Genomic DNA, 6,000 nt, shown 5'->3' with positions numbered 1-6,000 from the left:
GACTTAACCAAGATGCTTTCTAGACAAAGTCCTTTCTGAGCAGAGTGGTCTCAGAGTATTCCAAGGTCGTCATTAAGTGATTTTAGTCGTTCTGTCAAAGAAACAGCAGTGTTCTTAGTTCTATGTTATATTTTGATGCTTTCTTTTAATAAATAGGTGCAAAAAAACCTTGAGTGTTTTTAGACTTTAAATTTATTTCCCTCCCAGCTTCAGTAAATGATTGCTTCATACAAATGGCATTGGAGAGCTCTTTTCTTTTTCAGAATTAAAAAATCAATCACAAAAAAAGCTTTAGCTTGTCTCTTAAAGGTTACAGTTTTGGGGGTTACTTTTGCAAATCAAAAAAAGAAACCCACAGTTGAGAAATGGAGTTGAGTGCTAATAATCTTTACAGGAAATTTCTGTAAAGGAAACAGGCTTACTCATTCTTTCAACTAAACCTAACCACAAACCTTATCTAGTTGAGGAGGTCGGTCAGAGAGGAGTTTTATATGCTTCATCTTGAGGGTATTTCTTTCTACTGCTAGAGGTAGTTAATTTGATTTTCTTCTGTATAACCATGGACTTGACGGTGTCGGTGGTCATTTACGAAATAGTAAATGTTTTCTTTTTTTCTCCAGATGTAACTCATTATTTTCAAACTTATAAATGGCTGTTGTGTCTTCTCCAGTGATCTCTCTGGCTAAGAAGAGATATACTAGGTCTCTGAAAATGGATATTCTCACATATTCTTCTTCCGATAGAAAAGCCAGCAGTCACTGAAATAAGAACTTGAAGTTACTTCCTCTTTTTTTATGTCTTAAGAACAGGAAATAAAGGTAAGACAATGATATATATTTTTTTACTAGATTTCCTAACCAGAAAATGTAACTCGAAAAAAGAGCCTAAATAATTTTCAAAATGAATTTCTAACACAATTTGTTTTCATAAAATATTTTGTAACAATAGATGTGCTATCGAACTAGAAAAATTTGCTTCTCCATACATGTGGAGTCTTCACTTTATAGAGAATTGCTTATAACTGGTGGTTATGCAATAAAGCTATCTACAGTGCTTTGAGTATTTTGTGCAAAAGGTGAAGAGTACAGGGACTCAAAATGTTTGCCAAATTTGAACGCTCATCTTGACTTGACCATAAGATCTTTGAAATCAGGCACTACACACTTGATTTTCTGTAATTCCTAGAAAATGGAATATAAAGCTACCATGGACCATGCAAGAACCATAATAATATCAGTTGAATTAAATAGTTACTATTACACCAGACCAAATCTCTATGTGTATGTATGTTCTCTGCATATAGTCACCACTGACCCTGTGGGAAGTTGTAGTTTGCTTGCCTTTGACTGTGAGATTCACCTCTCTGAGCTTCAGACCCTCTGTTGACACCTGCCTTCTCCATCCTTTTCCTCTCTCTTCCTTTCTGCCATCAAAAGCTTTGGTCAGCGAAAATCTTAGTTCATTATCAACCAAAGATAGTTGAAGGTGTAGCCTTGACCAGTTGAGGGTGGGAATCTTCAACCTCTGGCAAAAGAAATTTGGCTCTCAAAAAGTAAGTGTGGAAAATGTTTTAGAGAAGAGACCCTTCAGACACTTGAAGTCACAAGTGCTCTTGGGTTCTCATCTCCTGTGAGGCGACAGCATGTAGTGATGGGAAAATCAGAGTCTTTGAGACCCTCTACATCTGGACACGAATGTTCCTTCTAATTCCTACCAGATGTGTGATTATCATTAATAGTGGGCACCACTGTTTCAGGCAATGTAAGCCTTTTTTTGTGCATCAGTAAAACAAGAGGGACAACAACCGTCTTCTTGAGTGTGACCAGAAAGTAAATGAGAGAGCAGGGGTCCACTATATTCACTACCACCTGTCCATCATTTTACTCCCATGAACAGAGAGTCTGAAGCCTCGTTTAGGTTAAGATGCCTAATGCTTGGTAAAAGATATATACTCTGCACCTTGTGTGATTCCTTATGACTCACGGGAGCGTTTCAGTGATGGTGGAATAAAGCCATCATGTAGACATTAAGTGGTCTTAAAAAGGTAGATGTTAGCAAAAAACGTCAGTTGTATTATGCCACATAAATGGAATTTCCAGAACAGGCTTGTCCTTGTGTTGTTCTTTTGCCAACAGTGCTGGCAACAGCTACCATATCTCAGCACAGACCCACATCCCCAAGCTCTATTCTCGTCCCTGAGCAGGGGTTCCCAAGGATGCTTCCTGGATCATAGTGATCACCCAGACGCTTGTTTATAATGTAGATTCCAATGTTCTTCTCCTTGAGAATCTGGTTTAACACGATTTGGAGAGCCCAGAGATCTGCATTTCTAATAAGTGTTCCAGGTGACTCTCATAATCAAGACAACTTGAGAAATACTGTCCCAGAGACAAAACTGTAGCCTGGAAACAGCCCCAGGCAGCCTGAGGTCCTAGGCCAGCAGGTGAGAGAGTGTAGAGAGAGTGAGTCTGTCTGCTCAAGGTTGGGATGGGAATTCCTGAGGGCTGGAGGCTCCTGGGGGTGGTGGCAGCCAATTTGTTACAAGCTTGGACATTCAAACACGGAATCACAGAATGTTAGAGCCAAGATGACTTTTGCAATTATCTAGTTCCATAGTTCCCAATTCAGCCAGCTTTAAAAAAAATACAGGTTTCCTAGCCTAAACCCCAGAAGTTCCGATCCCCTAGCTCTAAGGTGGAGGAACTACTGATATAATCCAAATAACTTATTTTTCAGATAAAACAGCTGAGTGCAGAGAGACGTTAAGTGTCTTAACCAGAATCATGCAGCAAGTTAACGGTTAAACTTAGATAAATATGTGTTTGTTCTGACGCCTCCTGAAGTGTTTTGCATTTTTTTTTTGGACAATAGAATTGGTTATGATTTATGCCTGAAGTTTTGCCCTAGGATTTGGAGATACAATTTCCGAAACAGGATCCCTGTTCTTAAGGCGCTCCCAATCTAGTGGGAGAACATGGTATCTGAAATAACAGTTACACTGTGGTGTGGATAAATTATAAAGAAGGAGTTACTGAGCCAGGCAGTAGCTGTTGTCATTGTTGTTAGCCAGGCAGTATTTCTGGAGAGAGCATGCAGGCTGGAAAAGACAGGCTGAGTTCCTGCTGGCATGGAGCTTCCATTCTAGTTGAGGGAGAAGTTTTAAAAGCAAGATATTTTCAGACAAACCTGTGTGCTAAGACAAAGTCAAATGAGTAACACGAGAGACGGTTGCTGGCTTGTGCCGTGGTGAGGGGAGAGGAGGGGCCTCACTAGGCAGGTGCTCAGGGAAGGTGTCTCTAGGGAAGAAATCCAAGATAAGACGTGAGAGAGCCAAGCCCAGCCACACAGTGCTGTGCGCGTGGTGCTTTGGAATTGATTCCCTGTCTCCCGGGCAGTGGGATCAGTGAAGTTATTAGCATGGAAGTAATATCCTCAGACTTGCTTTGTAGGAAAATGCCTCCAGCGGCTAGAGACGGGGAGATTGTTCCTTCAACGCTTTGTGGGCAAAGGAAAGGAAGATGAGGCGGGCAGACTACCTCTTGAAAGGCAATTGCTTACCCTGCCTCGTTCTTCAACCACAGTCCCTGTAAGAAGAGCCGCCAGTTGTCACCAACAGGGATAAATAAGGCAGTGACTCTCGTCCCTGTCCCTGGCACTCTTTAAGGCCTTCTGCCATCTCATGAGGCCCCTTCTTTGCTGAGCACCCTCCCCTCAGTAGGTCAGTAGCCAAGTGGAACCATCCTGTACTTCTGGCCCCCACCTGAACAAACTGGTCTGCAAAGACCTTCGCACCCTGGGTGGCTCTGCCCACCTCCTGTCCAAGATGATCTCTCTATGGTTTTCAAGGTTCCATCTCTTCCTCCCTCCTCCTAGAAACTGGTCCATGCCCTTTCTCCTCACTCTCAATTGTATTTGACCCGCTACCCTCCTGACTCATTCCCCTCACAGTGGAATCATGTCAAAGCTCTCCCTTTGTCAACAAATGAGCAAACACTTCCCTTGTTTTCCTGCACATGGCATCTGTGGAAGGTGGGGCTTGTCTCTACTCTTCCATTCCTTCCCCTACTCGCTTGTTACTATGCAGCTTTCCACCATCTTACCCCTTCTGCTCGTGCTGACCTTATCCATCGGTGGCCAAAGCTAATGGACACTTTTCAGCCTTCGTGTGCCCGGCGCCTCGGTAGCTTCTGACATTGACATCTAGCCTGTCTTCCATACTTATTCTGTGCTTGATGTCAGGGTAGTCTCTGTGTTCTGTTCCTTTTCTTCCTTTGGATTTATCCTTTTTAACTTCCCTGGGCCTTGACCCACCTTTCCGGGCTGCTGTTTCTCAGGGAAGGCTGTCTGCCCTCTCCTCACAGCTTACGGACTCCCTTGGCCTGAACTCTCCCCAATCCTGCTGACGCCCAGGCCTCTCTCTGAGTCCCACCCAGCGGCCCTTGGAATGCTCCAATTGGATCCCCAAAGACACCTTAAGCTCCATGTTTCTGTTAGAGATATATTAATTATTGGTAACTAATTTATAAATATTAAATTTACTCCTTCCCATATCTGAAGATGTTGGAGACATGGTGTGTGCATGTAGGGGTGTCTGTGTGTCTGTGTGTATGTGTGCTGGAAAATGGTTGAAAATGAAGAATTTTAGAAGATGAGGAAAGCCAAGTATTTCTTTATGAGAAAAGATGGAGATTCCTAGAAGGAAAGGTCCTGGGAAAGTTGGGGGTGGAGAGAGTGGTTGCAAGAATGGCCAGTAAGCGCAGGGAGGAGTAAGGAGACGAACTTACATGGCTGGTTAGATGTGGGGAGAGAGAGAGAGATTGATCTTGTCAGCTGCCAAAAAGATAGGGATGCTGTGGAGAGAAGATTCTTGTTTTTAAAGATTGGCACCTGAGCTAACAACTGTTGCCAATCTTCTTCTTTTTTTCTGTCTGCTTTCTGTCTCCCCAAATCCCCCCAGCGCACAGTTGTATATTTCAGTTGTGGGTCCTTCTAGTTGCGGCACGTGGGACACTGCCTCAGCGTGGCCTGATGAGCGGTGCCATGTCTGCGCCCAGGATCCAAACCAGTGAAACCCTGGGCCGCCGAAGCAGAATACGCGAACTTAACCACTCGGCCATGGGGCTGGCCCCCTAGATTTTTAAAGGGAACTTTCAGAGTGGATTTGTGATATTTACTGTAATTTATTTTCTCTTTCTTTATATTTTCTTTTTTGTTATCACTGCATTTGTTCTTACATTTTCTGGTAATTGTTTATTTACATGCTTCCGTTGACAAAGATTCTCTCCTTGACCAAACTTTAGTCAGGCTCCTCTGAGCCCTCTTCTTGACTAGGCCTTGATCTTGGTCCTGTCTCTGGTCTGCCCAGTCCTGTCTTAGCATAGAGTTCTGCTAAGCCATCCTCCCGTTCTTGATATCTGATCACCTTTGATATCTGATCAAGGTCCTCATCTCCCAGCCTTGATATCCAAGCCCTTGGCCTGCCTTTAGCAGGAGTCCCTGTCAGGTCAGTTTGGTAAGAATTCTTCCACCCTTGATGTCTCCTCTTCATAATTCCCCATCCCTGATCCCTTTGCCCTGCTCCCTGGCTATAAATCCTTACTTGTGCTTGTTGCATTTTGAGTCGAGCTTGATCTCTTCCCCTCATTGCAATAGTCTTGAATAACGTCTTCCTGACCTTTTTAAGAAGTATCAGAATAATTTTTTCTTTAACATTGTTCTCCACATTGTGACATACTCTTGAGAACAGGGACCCTACCACTTATTTTGTGCCTCCTGCTTTAAAGAGATCAAGATAGTACAGAGTATTTTAGGGGAAATTTTTAGCTAAAGTTCAGGGTTAAATTACCTTATTCCTACAACCCCAAGAGTAATATATAGGTTATTGTTATGTTAAGAGATAATAGTTTAGGACTCTGAGAGGCACAGATAAAACAGTTCTATAGTAAAATTACCTTTATTTTCTGCTCAAAACAAAATTAAATAATAATCATATATTACCCA

At 42.7% G+C, this 6,000-nt stretch overlaps 1 protein-coding gene across 1 annotated transcript in view; it reads left to right on the top strand.

Moving 5' to 3' along the window:
* The first annotated feature begins 469 nt into the window (after positions 1 to 469).
* IL18RAP (interleukin 18 receptor accessory protein) overlaps positions 470 to 6,000 on the top strand; it is a 29,783-nt gene continuing 24,252 nt past the window's right edge. The window contains exons 1-2 of the mRNA XM_046660105.1: positions 470 to 529; positions 621 to 818. The gene's annotated coding sequence lies outside the window, so the exon portion shown is untranslated. The remainder of the gene's footprint in view (positions 530 to 620; positions 819 to 6,000) is intronic.

The sequence above is a fragment of the Equus quagga genome, chromosome 5, assembly GCF_021613505.1.
Source record: "Equus quagga isolate Etosha38 chromosome 5, UCLA_HA_Equagga_1.0, whole genome shotgun sequence".
NCBI lineage: Eukaryota > Metazoa > Chordata > Mammalia > Perissodactyla > Equidae > Equus > Equus quagga.
This window is presented reverse-complemented; position numbering and strand designations above follow the sequence as displayed.